The following is a 15,917-nucleotide window of genomic DNA, read 5'->3' as shown; positions in this document are numbered from 1 at the left end:
ATATGTGTTACAAAATAGACCAAATCCCATTATCAGTGAGAAATAACCAAGTACATAAAGAGACCATACAATGGGTATTTCTAAAGTCAGCCTTTGCCCTAAATCGGAGGTAATCATTCTTTGTAGTATACTAAAGACTAAGAACCACTGGTCTAGATATATAAAAACTTATCTCTGGATTAAGATACATGAAAACGTGTCTCTGGATTAGAAAGTACATAAGACTATACCCTCTGGCTCAGGGTGTAGCCAGTTTTCAATGTTTTACCTTTTCCTTCCTCTACTCATCCTCTGGTGGAAGTATTAACAGTTAGAGAGGATCAAAATGCCGTAACAGAGAATGTATCACAAACTACTAATGTTGGTATATGTTTTGGTAACATCTGGTAAATTGAGTTTAAAATAAAAGCAAATGGGAATCCATTTTTAAAATACACATATAACAAGGAAAATAAAGGAAAACAGATGAGGAGTAGACTAGGTTTTTTTTTAAGGTGTCTTCCCAAGACTCATTCAGAATCTAAGACATCTGGATACATTTCATAGATGGGAAGCAGAAAAAAGAGGGTGGAGGGAGGAGATGAGAGATAATATTAAAACTCAGTAAACAGGAAAACAATTCCTTTTTCTAGAATTTTCTGAACATACCAACCACAAAGTGTATTTATATATCAAAACTTGAATTACAAATAAATGAGTAGGGGATCAACAGTTTAATAAGTGCTAGGAATGTACAAAGTACATGCTAGGAATGCTTTCTAGCAATTAAGGAAAAAAAAAAACCCTAAATGATTCTAGAAGACAAATTTAGGTGAGTATTTGATCTTTAATGGCAGAACAAAGAAAAATATCAACAAACTTACAACATAATATATGCATTAAAAAATCTCAAATACAATTACAACAGCCAAAGAATAGGGGAAAAAAATCATACTCCACTAATATAAGCAAAGATTTCTTAATAACATGGAACATATGCAAACAGATTCTTAAAGTGGGACCTGCACTGGAGATTACAAGCTATAATTTTATGGCAATATGAATTCAGAAATTAAAAAATGTTCATGCCCTTTGAATAATTCCACTTCTAAGGTTCTATCATTTTTTTAAAAGTCTGAAATACAAAGACCTATGTACTAAGATGGTTATCACAGCTTTATCACAGTGAAAAACTGGAAACAGTCTAAATGTCTGGCTGGTGACTCAGTGGTAAAGAATATGCCTGCCAATGGAGGAGATGCAGGAGACACGGGTTCAATGCCTAGTCCGGGAAGATCCCCTGGAGGAGGAAATGGCCACCCACTCCAGTATTCTTGCCTGGGAAATCCCATGGACAGAGGAGCCTGGTGGGATGCAGTCCATGGGGCTGCAAAGAGTTGGATTTGACTTAGCAACTAAACAACAGCAACAACAAATGTCTGGCTAAAAGGAAATGCTTAAATTAAGATACATACTGTGAAGTATTATGCAGCCAAATGCTTCATTTTCTTTCATAATGACATGGGGAAATAAGCATAATATAATATTAAAATATATTAAAAAAGGATATAAAAATAAGCAAAGTACATGCATATATTTCAAAAGCACAAAATAACACTTGAAAAATTAAAAGAAAACATACGAAAACTAACATCGGGAATCTCTGAGTGACAAGATTTTACTTTTCATTTTGTATATTTTATCTTTCAATATCATAGAATTTTTTTTTCTTTTTTTTGCCAAACTGCGAGGCATGTGGGATCTGAGTTCCCTGACCAAGGATCAAACTAGTACTTTCTGCATTGGAAGCCAGAATCTTAACCACTGGACCACCAGGGAAGTCCTCATCAAATAATGTGGAGTCCCTATCAAATAATAATTATATATTAACTCTTATTATAAATCAGGAAAGATGCTGAATGCAGCAAAACTAAGGAAAACTAACTCAAACTTTTCAATGAATAAATAGTAAAAAGTAAATAAAACTTCAAGAGATGGCAGGGGTATGGTTACAGTTTAAGAAATTTTAGAGCTATCAATCAAATGCTGTATATAGACCTTGTTTGAATCCGGAAGCAAACAAACCTAGCAAAAGGACAATTATGATACAAACAAACAGGAATTTTGAACACTGACTGGATTAAATGTCATTTAGGAAATTACCCTGTGTTAAATTTTTTAACATAATGTCAATTGTCACATCTGAAAGAGTCCTTATCTCTGAGAGATCTCACTATGTATTTCCAGTTAAAGAGATTTTTATGCCTGGGATCCAGGTGAAAATAACCCTGCAAAAGGGGAGGTATGGATGAAATAAAAATCATAAGTTCAATAACTGCTGAAGCCAGCTGATGGATACATACAGATGCATGACCTGTTAATATTAAAAATTTCAAGCATACCTCAGTTTTTTAGAAATACATTTTTATAGACAAATGAAAATTCTTCTGATTCCTCCCCATGCAAACAGAGGGCTCTTCTTGAGAAAGCAGGTATAACCAAGCCTAATACAAGGTCAGAGGATGAAAACTAACTTTCTACTGTAATTTTAAGAAGATGATTTATGATAAAATCACTTTTTCAATTAGTCCTATCTTTACAGTGATCAAGACAATGTCAAAATTCTTCCCACTTAAAAGTTAAAAATAAAAACCCACAGCAAGGGCAAAATACAAAGTAACAATTTAGAATGCATGTAATTTGTTTTATAACACAGGAAATAGAGATGCTGTCAGTGAAATGAGGAACTCAGAAGTATTTTATACATTTTTACCTAAAAAGCATTAATGCTATTACCACTCCAAAGTTACAAAACCAAGAGAGTAAAACATACCAGAAACAGCTGAAACTGCCCCCTAGACATTCAGGAAGACTACCTTTGCATTTACTTTCTATTTTTAACCTTATTGCCAATTACAGGAATAATTACTCAACTCTAAAAATAATTTTTCTACAAACTGCTTTCTGAATCCACTTTTGCCCAGTAGCCAGTTAGAAAACTGATCAACCAAATAATGAGAGCTATCCCAAACTCTGGCTATCTTTCATATTAAACAGGGAGAACAAAATATTTGCCTATCAATTGCAGTAATATTATAATTATATCATACACTAACATGTATAATTAGAAGTTCAGATTATTTTTATCAGATGACTCAACATCTTAATGTAAGAAGATGTTCAAATTCCCACAGATACATTTTTGCAACATACTCATTTGCTGATCTCAATCAAACAGTCATATCTAAAATAGTTATGCCTGCAGCTTTCTAACTACTTTCATATCTTAACAATAGCCCTTCCAACAAGTTAAGCAAGAAAATTATCCCTCTTTTAAAAAGAGGAAAATAAGTTCAGATAAGTGAGCAATTTGACCATGATCACATTTCCATCCAGTAAGAGAGAGACCTTGGACAGGAAGTCATAATGTAAATTCCTGACCAAGACTCATTGCACATCTGTCAGATATGACCAATCATGAAGGTTATACTTGTCTCACTCTCATAAAGACAACTTTAGAGCACTAGAGAAATTAGATAACCATCAATTAACTTCCCAATGCTTCGTTCTAGTTACATACTTTTCTCTTAAACTACATTTGCAAGTCTGATTCTCTGATGGGAAGTGGGCAAGGAGAAAAGATAGATGCAGTTTCAAGTTCAAATCAGTCAATCGTCATTTGGTAAAAACTAAGCTAAAATGCTGCCTGGGAAATTAAAGTCATTTTAAAATGTAAATGTTGAAATAAATCCATTATATTCCTTAAATACCACAATTCTCTGTGCTTAGGAGTTAAAACTTCCTGAGTTCTACCATGACAAATTTTTAAAATTCACATTAATAGCCAGGCAATTACAGTTACAAACTCCTAATACGACTGTCTATTTGATCCAACAGGGTGACCCTATACTGTGTGTAAACAAAGAATGTTACCTGCCATTCCAGTTCTTTAAGGATCAAATCATTAGCCACAATAGCTGCTGACCGATAAGTACACAATGAAAGAATTTAGGGTGACACATTCTGTGTTTTGGATTTATGGACCCCTAGATGAGCTTTCCTGGTAGCTCAGCTGGTAAAGAATCCTCCAGCAATGCAGGAGACCCGGGTTTGATCCCTGGGTTGGGAAGATCCCCTGGAGAAGAGTATGGCAACCCACTCCAGTATTCTTGCCTGGAGAATCCCCACGGACAGAGGAGCCTGGCGGGCTACAGTCCACGGGGTCGCAAAGAGTCGGACACGACTGAGCGACTAAGCACAGCACGGCAGCACAGATAGTCGAGAGGCCTATCTGAGGAAGAATTCCAATGACCTCAGATTCTTGCATCTTCCCATGCACAGAAAAGCACTAAAATTGAGAGATCTGATCCACGCCAACTTCAGTAACCTTTCAACTGACAGCACATATAGATACTAGCTCCTCCATTACCTCTAGAAGGGTTCCTCAGAGCTAGCTGAGAGCCTATCTCCCACGTTACAGTCCTCAGTAAGACATGGAATAAACTCAACTCATGGCTCTTAGGTTGTGCATTTTTTTTCAAACCGACAGGCCCATCCAGAATTAGCTATTTACAAGAGAAAAATACAATAAAAACTACCTCCGAAAATCTTATTATAAAACATTTTTACAGGATAACAAAAAGCTTAAATATATTCTTTCAGAGGGCATACTTTTCAAAAGGAAGAGATGAGAGTAGATATACATGTCACTTCTTTCTAGAATGACAACAAAATGTCATTTTGAAAGAATGACAACAAAATGTTCATTCTTCATCAAGTGGAATGGGAATGTGCAGAAAAAACAAGGTCAATATGACTAGGAGGCCTGTGAAGATAGCACTGTATAGATAAGGTAAGTATCAGAGGATGCTAAGTCTTCATTTATTCATATTCAACAAACCACAACTTCATAAATGGTACTTTTAAAACTTTGGGGATGCAGCAGTTCACATTCACTCATTTAAAGAGAAAAAAAAAATTGAGGCCCTGAGAGTGTCAGTGGCTTACCCAAAGTCACCCAGTAGAGCGGGGCTTCAAACCCTGTCTTCTCTCACTTCTCCTTTCCTGAAAAGGATATATCTAACAGGTCCCCAGGGGACTAGGTAGCTAGCAGAAGAGTTCAGAGAAGGATACAGAAGAAATAAAACGTTAAGCCCTACCTCTAAGCGTTTGCAATCAAGTTTATTACTAATTATAATTCATTCTTATAATAATAATATAATCACATACTAATATATAATTAACAGCCAAAATAAATGTCTCAGACCAACAACTACTGTGATAATCTCTCCAGAGAAAGTTCAAAAGGAGAACTACTTAACTCACTTAACTTCTATGCCTTTTATACCAACAGCTGAACTCTTCACAGTTATCAAGAATTTCCTTACCTCCTTAATTCCTCTGTCTTTGCAGCACAGGACTCGGTTAAAGGCCCCCCCCCCCGGCCCCCACGGCTGCCATTACTTTTCTGGAAATTCCCTGCTAATGTGACCCTATTTTCCTACACCTTAGACACTACCTTTTCTTTCCTCTACAACCTTTTTTCCCCCTTACCTGTATCTGATTGTGGGCTTCCTTGATGGCTCAAACGGTAAAAAGAATCTGCCTACAATGCAGAAGACCTGGGTTAGATCCCTCAGTTGGAAAGATCCCCTGGAGAAGGGAATGGCAATCCACTCCAGTATTCTTGCGTGGAGAATTCCATGGACAGAGCCTGACTGTATTCTAGGAATCACCTTAAGCAACACCTGCTAAAAACAGCATGGGATAGCAGAAAGAATATATCTTAGATAAATGACTTAAGTTATGACACTACTGAAAAATGGATAAATGAGCCTCTCTGTGACTTCAGTTTCCCTACCTATAAAACAAGAGTGATAATTGAAACTATTTTAATGGGTTGTTCCAAGGATTGGGTGAGAATTTTAAAGAGTGCTTTATAAACTGTAAAATGCTCTGAGCCAATTCAACTCTCAGCCTTTAGATTTGAAATGTATCTTCAACCCTCAACCGAAGTTCTTCCTATACTGCTTTGGGGCGGGGGTAAGGTTGAATTCCCCTGGGGCTCAGCTATCACTCCTTTGCATAAAGTGAAAGAGAAGAAAGAAGTCTTCTGTTCTGAATTTTGGTCCCTCATCTACAAATTTCCTGCCCTTCCCCGGCTATTCTTTACTCCTGTACAATCTTAAAGACTCTCTCAAGGCCCAGGGGTAAAATTTATTATAAACAGCCAAACAAAGGAAAACCCTGCAATTGAATCATCTTTGTTTATATTCAGTATCTTAACCCAAAGTTTCATATTCCGAAAATGTTCTCTGAAATTTCTACTCAAGTACTACTTAATCACATTCTGAATAAAAATTTTTTAATTCAGGAAAAAACAGTGTGTTCCATAAGCTAGAAACAGAAAAATTTAACAGATGTTATAAAAATTCCATATTGTGACCCCGCCCAAATCATAGAGGATATAAATTACTTACAAATGTTAAGAAACCAGTTTTCAATAGTTATATTACAAAATACAAGCATGTTCTGAAATTCTGAAGTACATCACAAGTAATGTTACAAATCTGCAAATGATTTGTTGTTGTTATTGTTCAGTCGCTAAGTTGTGTCCAACTCTTAGTGACCCCATGGCCTGCAGCACACCAGGCTTCCCTATCCTTCACCATCTCCCGGACTCTTCTCAAATTCATGCCTATTGATTCGGTGATGCCATCCAACCATTTCATCCTCTGCTGTCCCCCTCTCCTTCTGCCTTCGATCATTCCACCGTTCAAATAAACCAGAGCAGAATCAGGACTTCTTCTCACCATTACTCCCCTTTACTTCCTCGCCTATATGATTTTTGGGGCAGAATGGAGTTATGGCTTCTACTCTCCCAACTCAGATGAACTCGTGGCTTCTCTCAGCCATGCTACAGCCTAGACAACCTATCTGAACACAGGTGCACATAAATGCCATTCATGATGACAGGAAAAAAACGCTTAGAACCACTGTGATACAGAAAGCAATGTAATTAAAAAATGAAACTTGACTCATGACCATAAAGCCTGTGCTCCACAAGAGAAGACACTGCAATGGGAAGCCCGACCACTGTAACTAGAGAGCAGTCCCCACTTGCTGCAACTTGAGTAAATCCACTCACAGCAATGAAGACATACCACAGCCAAAAAATAAATCAATCTTTAAAAAAATGAAATCTGAATAAGCACCACAGGAAAAAAAGAAGTCTTCAAAATTTCACGCAAGTCAGTTTCTTCTACATAATCTCTGCCAGGAGTACAAAGCAACAAAATCATAATACGTAAAAAAAAAAAAAAAAATTAGCTTTTTTTAAAAAGTATAAGCTAAAACAAGATAGCAACCAGAACACATCCTCTAAAACTTCATTTATCAAGAAGATGCTTACTGTATCCCTAACTTGATTTGAAGCATCTTTATCATTGTTAAAATTTGGAAGTGCTGCACCTGCAATACTTGTCAATGAGTGCAGTCAAGCATAAACCAGCTTTATTCTGTATTTTTACAAACTTGAGACTCACATCTGTGTTTTGACCTAAATTTAAATAAGGAAATGAAAATTCAATATGAAAATAAAGCAACAAAAAGGTAACTTTCTTCAAATAAAAGCACTCAAGTTTGAAATGTTATAAACAAAATATAAGCCTTACTATAAACCTAAAAATTGGTTTTAGTTTAGGAAAACATACACTTTCTCAAGGAGCTGAACTTTTAAAAAAATCTTGAAAGCAATCACATTTATACTTTTACAATTCAAATACAGAAGTTTAAAAAAACCACAAAAGTAAAAACAGTACTCTCTTCTTCTCAGAGGCTACCTCTATTTAAAAACCCTCATGTAGGAGTGTCCCTGAGTGGTTTAGTGGTAAAGAATTCACCTGCCAATGCAGGAAACACGGGTGTGATCCCTAATCAAGGAAGATTCCACATGCTGAGGGGTCACTAAGCCCATGTACCACAACTACTAAAGCCCAACTCTAGAGCCCATGCTCTGCAAGAGAAGCCACTGCAATGAAAAGTCTGTGCACCTCAACTAGAGCAGTCCCTGCTCACCACAGCTAGAGAAAGCCTGTGTGTAGCAAGGGAGACCCAGCACAGCCAAAAATTTTTAAAATTAACAGGGTAAAATTATTAAAAAAACACAAACCCTTGAGTAAATTTTCTAGGACTGCAAGTATATATATGCTGTATATACTTGCTGAACTATGATTAAAATCGCATTTCAAGTCACTAAATGTGATTATGTTTTTTTACATAATTAAGACTGGTTGGTTGGCTATTTAAAGACATGGTTCACCACAATATTATTTATAATGGTGAAAACTGGAAACTACATTCATGTTCAATATTAAGTGAAAACTTCAAGTAAACCAGTTTATTCAAAATATCTTATAAAATGCAGCCAGTTAAAATCAAGTTTAGGTATTTTCTAAGGCCATGGTAAAAAGATCACTATGTTGACCCCACTCCCACCCCTCAAAAAGAATACAAGCTTATGTGAGTATTACATCTCAGTTGTACCAAAGATGAATTTTAAAAGTTAAAGACTGGAAGGAAATATGTGTACAGGATTGTAACTTTTGTTGTTGGTTTTATATATTACTATCCTTTGCAGACTCTTTTTTTTAAAGGCAAGACTACTAGACATGCATATCCAATTTAGGTTTAAACAGAACAAAACAATTCATGAAAATACTTCTAGTAGCATAATCTGACAGCTAAAACAAGTAGTTTTACTTATTATAGCTCCCATGATTCTGTAAGACAAAAAGACTAGTCAACATTGTTGTAATATAAAGTATATGAATTTTGGGTCAAAGAAAATTGAGTTTGAATCCTACAAGTCCCAAGTGGCTTTACCTTAAGCAACTTACTAACTAGAGCCTGTTTCCTCCAGTGTAAACTGGGGGTGACAATGTCTGACTTGGAGGGCTGATGTATAAGCTGAAAATATAGTATGTAATGGAAGTCAAGAGACTAGCATATAGACTCCATGAACAGTAAATGTCATTGCTATTGAGATTCAGACAGGTAACTGTTTTAATTTCAGATTCAAATAGTTTTCAGCCTTCTTTTAAAATCACTTTGAAGTGCCCAAACTGTTACTTAACTGTAGGATCTACTGCCACGTGCCCAACCATCTCAGATGGTTAGCCCTTGTTATGTGGACTAAAATATGAACATAAACGTAAGCACACACCAAAAGAATACCTTTGCTTATAAGCTTGTAGTAGTACTTGCCTAAGAAGTTTTACAATCTTAAAAAAATTCTAATATAAGCCACAATATAACTGTCGGGAGTGCTTACTTTCTGCAAAACCTTTACAATTCACATATTAATATATTACCATTAATTATCAATGTAGACAATTTAGTATCTTTTATTGAAGCTTTTGTTCTAAGTCTTATTAAACTATATGGGAAAAGAGTTTTTACAAATACTGCCTTTTAGCAATGTACTGCTTTTTATAGATATAGTTAAAGTTGACATTTTTCTTCATTTATTTATTCCATCAACAAGCCTACTGTTGCTTAATCAGTCCTCCCTGACCTCATGGGCCTCCCAATCAAATAAGCCAAACAGCCACAGACAACTGAATATGAAAAGTGAAGCGAAAGGAGCCACACAGGGTTATGTACAAAAGCCCGAGATGGGTTACGATAGAGATCTGCTAAAGATCATCTGAGCTTCTACAAATAAATATAGCCATTCAGGCATCAAGACTAGAAGAGAAGAAAGACAAACAGTATTTCTCTCAATTAAGTATCCTCCTCACCCCAAATCAAAGTGAAAGTGAAAGTCGCTCAGTGTGTCCAACTCTTTGTGACCCCATGGACTAGTCCACGGAATTCTCTGGGCCACAATACTGGAGTGGGTAGCCTTTCCCTTCTCCAGGGGATCTTCCCAACCCAGGGATCAAATCCAGGTCTCCTGCATTGCAGAAGGATTCTTTACCAGCTGAGCCATAAGGGAAGCCAAGAATACTGAAGTGGGTAGCCTATCCCTTCTCCAGCATATCTTCTTGACTCAGGTATCGAACCGGGGTCTCCTGCATTGCAGGCGGATTCTGTACCAACTGACGTATCAAGGAAGCCCCCAAATCAATGCATCAATCAAATTCAGTACTTTCAACTCATTTGGAAAGGGTCTTACAGTGAGAAATCTGTTCAGTTTATGATGATCCCATGGTAGTCCAAATATTACGACACCCAAATCAATGAAGAAAATGTATGAGGAATTCAAATGAGTATATGAGCAGGTAGAAAAGTGACAGATAAGATTCTGGGTGTGTAGAATGCAAGGTAATGCACAGGGAGGAGAAAATACCTCAAATTTACTTGAAACTTGGTAGGCTCTGAAAACTCAATAAAACAAAGCAAGAAGATGTAGGAGTCTTTACAGAATGTTTCTTGAGGTCATCTACCAGTTGTGCAACTTCAGGCACAAAGACCAAAAAACAATGAACTTCATTAAGGACTGGAAATGGGACAGAAAACATTATTTTGCCCTCAACAAAAAAATGGCTCACTAAAACTAAAATACTGCATATAGTTCTAAACACTGTAGGGTATACTGATTAAGAGAACTGACTTGGGTTCAAATCCAATCTGCTACTCAGTATATCTCAGTTCTTTCATTTGTAAAGAGGGAGCAGGAACACTTATATCTGAGTTGCTTTACACTTAACTGAGAAACAAGTTAGACGTTTTTAGCATAGTACGTAACACATGCAGGAGACATACAAGACTTGGGTTCGATCCCTGGGTTGGGAAGATCCCCTGGAGGAGGGCATGGCAACCCACTCCAGTATTCTTGCCTGGAGAATCCCCATGGACAGAGGAGCCTGATAGGCTACAGTTTACGGGGTGCAAAGTTGCTACAACTGTAGCAACTGAGCATAGTCAAAACTATGGTTTTTCTAGTACTAATGTATGGATGTGAGAGTTGGACCACAGAGAAGGCTGAGAACCAAAGAATTGATACTTTCCAATTGTGGTGTTAGAGAAGACTCTTGAGAGTCCCTTGGACTGCAAGAGATCAAACCAGCCAATCCTAAAGGAAATCAACACTGAATATTTACTGGAAGGACTGATACTGAAGCTCTAATACTTTGGCCACGAGATACAAACAGCCAACTCACTGCAAAAGATACTGATGCTGGAGAAGACTGAAGGCAAAAGGAGAATGGGCAGCAGAAGAGGAGATGGTCAGACAGCATCACTGACTCAGTGAACATAAATTTAAGCCAACTCAAGGAGACAGATGCTCTTGAGCTGTGGTGTTGAAGAAGACTCTTGAGAGTCCCTGGACTGCAAGGAGATCAAACCAGTCAATCCTAAAGGATATCAATCCTGAATATTCATTAGAAGGACTAATGCTGAAGCTCCAATACCTTGGCCACCTAATCCGAAGAGCTGACTCATTAGAAATCACCCTGATGCTGGGAAAGACTGAAAGCAAAAGGGGATGACAAAGGACAAGGGGGTTGGATGGCATCACTGACTCAATGGACAGAAGTTTGAGCAAGCTCCACAAAATGGTGAAGGACAGGGAAGCCTGGCGTGCTGCAGTCCATGGGGTCGCAAAGAGTCGGACACGATTAGTGATTGAGCAAAAAGTATAACATGGCTGTTCCCTGGTCCAAACATCAAGAATTATTGAAGTAGGAGAAATAAGGTACAGCCCTACAAAAGGAGACTGAAAATTAGGTTCTGCCATAAAAAGAACTGGTTTAAAAGAGACAGTAGAGGGGCTTCCCTGGTGCCTCACTGGTAAAGAATCCATGTGCCAAAGCAGGAGACAGAGGCTCGATCCTTGGTCTGGGAAGATCCCACATGCAGGAGAGCAACTAAGCCAATGCACAACAACTATTGAGCCTGTGGTCTAGAGCCTGGGAACTGCAACTACTGAGCCCAAATGCAGCCAACTATCGAAGCCCACATGCCCTAGAGCCTGTGTTTCATGAGAGAAGCCACTGTAATGAGAAGCCACTGCAATGAAGAGTAGCCCCACTCACCAGAACAAGAGAAAAGCCCAAGCCGCAATGAAGACCCAGCATAGTCAATAAATAAATAAATAAAATTATATATAAGAAAAAGAGTACATTCAACAGTAATATAGATATGTTCAAGTTTATTCATTCAACCATCATATTGAGCACCGGCTTGGCAGTGAAAAGGACAGACAAGGTCCTCATTTTCCCAGAGTTTAATTTCTAGTATAGGATACAGAATATAAAAACAAAGAAAATTCCAGATAGTGACGTTATAAAGAAAATGAGAGGATGGTGAGATAATTGTGGGAGCAATCTCCTTGAAGAGACAATAGCTGAACTGAGACCTGAATGACATGATGGAATCAGCTACAGGAAGATCTGGGAGAAGTTGAAGCCACAAGGAAGAGCAAGTGCAAATGCCCCGAGGCAAGAACAAATCTGGCAAGTCCCTAGGACAATGCTAGTGCAGCTGAACACAGGAAGAAACTGCTGTGGCCAGACTCCTGGGTACTGATCAAGGCATTTGGACATAGGTGAGATAGAGGAAGGCAGTGCCAAGACCTCTACTGCCTGGCAATCCTTGAGAAAGAGGTTGGATTTTATTCTGAATGTGATGAGAGCCTTTCAACAAAGGGGTGACACGATCTGACATTTTAAAGGATCCCTCAGGCTGTGGGAAAGGGGATGCACCATAAAAAGCCAAAGTGGAAGCAGGGAGACCAGAGGTTTCTGCAGTAGGCCAGGTGAGAGATGGTAAGAGTTGGGAAAAGTGGTAGCGGTAGAGATGGGAAGAAGTGGACAAATCTAGAATACATATTGAATACCACCACTTAAGGCAAATGTAGGTAAGTTTATGACTAAGGGACCCAAGTAGGTTATCAGTATATTTCGGACACTCTTTAGTAAGTACTTATCCTTTGAAGCTAAGGTGCGGGGAACCTTGCTTCTCTTTTGGCACCACTGATAAAGCACTGGACTAAACAGGCACACATCCAAGACTCAGTGTTCATAAAGCATATTAAGTGTATAAAGTAAAATCTTTTAGGACCTTACTGCCAGAGGCCTGGACAGCTAGTCAACATTTGGGACATACAGAAGCTATGGACAGAACTAAACGCTTACCTGAATCAAATCACTAAGTGAGCAAAAGCTTTTCAAATTTCCATAGTGTTAACTCAGGCTATTCTGTGCCTGTTCTCCCAAGAGTTAAACAAGCAAAGTCTTAGTTTGTCACACAATGCATAATGATTTCATAAATCTTATAATATCATCATGAGAGATTTGAGAGGAAATCTTTTAAAACCATGATTTTAATCATTATGGTTTGGCAAACATACAGCGAATATTCCATAAAAGTTAAGGTCCAAGAGTATCTATAAAAATTTTAATGTGTTACTCAAAAATGAAGTGCTAATATGTGGAAAAAGTAGGTTACAGAAGAACATGAGGTACGATATCATTTTTGTATAAAATGCTGCTGCTGCTGCTAAGTCGCTGCAGTCGTGTCCGACTCTGTGCGACCCCATAGACGGCAGCCCACCAGGCTCCGCCATCCCTGGGATTCTCCAGGCAAGAATACTGGAGTGGGTTGCCATTTCCTTCTCCAGTACATGAACAGGAAAAGTGAAAGTGAAGTCGCTCAGTCATGTCTGACTCTTAGCGACCCCATGGACTACAGCCTACCAGGATCCTCCATCCATGGGATTTTCCAGGCAAGAGTACTGGAGTGGGGTGCCATTGCCTTCTCCGTTGTATAAAATATCTAAATGCAAAAAAGTCTTGAAGGATATAAACCACTGCTGACATTCTGGTGATCTCTGGATGGCAAGAATATTGATGACTTATTTCTTCTTTTTTTCTCTTATCTGCTTTAATCAACATTTTCTCCAATTATCACAAATTATTTCATATAAACAAAAATATTTAGGTACAGGTTAGCTTAAAAAGTAAAAAGAGAAAGAACTTCAAGAAAACATAATTTCATTTGTTTAGATAAGCAGCATTCCAACTGTGGTATTAAGAAAAAAAGATCTCGATTGCACACGCTGAAGGAAGAAATTTGCTAGGAAGAGCTCCATTTTATACCACACAAGGACATAACATATACTCTTCAAGGGAGTAGTCTGAATTCCTAAGACCTCTTCCTGGATTTGATAAATGGCAATCAATTTAATACATAGCTCTTTTTCTTTCTTGCCATTTGCTAAAGAAACACCTCAATTAATGAATTCTCTGGAGGAAAAAAAACCTTAAAAAAACTAAGGACAAAACAGAGGTTTGGTCTTCTGGTCTCATTCATGCGGTGGAAAGGCGCGGAGGGTGGCAGGGCTCGAAGCAGGCCACCCCAGAGGCATCTGCGCGGCGGGTCATCTAAAGTGGAAGAGAACACAAACCTTCTGCAGGCTCCACAGACTAGGCAGTGAGAACGCCTCCTAAGGGTCTCAAGACTGCCCCTGGAAGGGCTTACACCGTCCAAGTTATTCTACGCTGCCAACGGTTTCTGACAAAACACAGGAACTGGAAGATCTCTTTAAACGCGGGTATTACGTGCAGGAAGCTCATCCGACTTTCTCTATGCAAAGCCAAGACATTCTCCTAAGGCCACATCCTCGATTCTGTAAACTAGGGCAATTGAAAACATCCTATTGACTCTCTCCGGCTAACGAACATCACTGTGCCTAAAATCCTAATACACATACGAACAGACACTTTGGAAAACTCTCTCTAAACGGTAACACGGGACTTCAGATATTCCAGCAACCAGTTTATCGCACTTGATCTGTTCCAGTAAAGGGTACCACCTCTTTACTGTCACCTCTGGTTCCAAGTACTGAACAAACAGAAAAAGGGAATCCCTTAAATTCACAACACAATAAGGGCTAAAAGCTCCCGCTTTCTGGATGGCAGCTTTCTAGTCTCATCAATCACAACAAAGGACGCACCCCGGTGACTACATCACACCCGGCAAGGCTGAGAAACAGAGGTAAATGATTTAGTGAAGATTGTAAGGTTTGTGAGGGTTTCCTTCCAGCTACGACTCACTCACTCTTCTTTGTACTCCATTATACGCCTCCACCCGAGTTGACTGCTTGCCCTAAAAATAAAACCGCCCGTGGCTACCGTCCACTTCCCTGCCAAGTCCCGACTCTGGTCTCCTGCAGAGAAAGCCAAATCTCAGGCTCTCCGCCCCACTCTTCGCCGGAGGACGCGGGCTTGACAGCAGCGGGCTTCTCCTGATGCATAGTCGCCAGCCCGGTCGGACACCCCCTGAGCCCGAGAAGCAGCCCCGCTCTGCCGCAGCCGCCGCAGCCCGCCAGAGCCTCCAGGAAAAACCGGGGCGAGGGGACGGTGGGCCGGCAAACGGCGGTGGGAGAAGTGGGAGACACTCACCCGCCCATTCAACAACCGACGGGGCGGGGAGGATGGGGGCCCGGACTAAGCCTCGGCAGAAAGACCGCCTGGAGCTTCCGGAACGCTGCGGCTGCTCGGGAAGCCGCTGCCGCCACCGCTCCTGGCCGCCGGCTTCCTCCCCTCCTCTGTTTTGATTCGACTGACCACGTCACTCTAAGCCACGAGACCCGGATCTGCCGGCTCCCGCGGGCGTCGGCGCAACAGATTGCAGCGGCTCTAGACCCCGGCAGCCGGCCTTCCGAGCATGCGCGCGCCCCGCGCCTGCCCAGTGGGTCCGGGGAGGCGGGGCGGCCGCGAGCGTCACGCGGTTCCAGGGGGCGCGGAGCAGGGGGGTTGCAGTTCCGGTTGGGAGGGGTGGGGCGCTGCGTTGTGTGATGGAGAGGGCGAGGCTCGGCGTTTGTTGAAGTGGCCCGCGTAGGTTCTGTTTCGTGTGTTATGGACGTCTTCTACCGTGTGTCTCCCTTTGCCTAAGCTAATGGCTTTCCTCAGCTGGAGTCTTTAGAATAG

At 39.8% G+C, this 15,917-nt stretch overlaps 1 protein-coding gene across 7 annotated transcripts in view; it reads right to left on the bottom strand.

Annotated features, from left to right (window-relative positions):
* The window catches only part of SMIM14 (small integral membrane protein 14), a 61,936-nt gene extending 46,308 nt beyond the window's left edge, over positions 1–15,628 (bottom strand). The window contains exons 1-2 of one of the 7 annotated variants that reach the window (XM_081592385.1): positions 15,390–15,547; positions 5,533–5,729 (exon numbers count right to left, since the gene is read on the bottom strand). The gene's annotated coding sequence lies outside the window, so the exon portion shown is untranslated. The other 6 variants (XM_081592406.1, XM_081592395.1, XM_081592416.1 and 3 more) reach the window with 6 other exon arrangements.
* Positions 15,629–15,917: the final 289 nt, after the last annotated feature.

The sequence above is a fragment of the Giraffa tippelskirchi genome, chromosome 1 (assembly GCF_054371585.1).
Source record: "Giraffa tippelskirchi isolate mGirTip1 chromosome 1, T2T-mGirTip1v1.2.pri, whole genome shotgun sequence".
NCBI lineage: Eukaryota > Metazoa > Chordata > Mammalia > Artiodactyla > Giraffidae > Giraffa > Giraffa tippelskirchi.
This window is presented reverse-complemented; position numbering and strand designations above follow the sequence as displayed.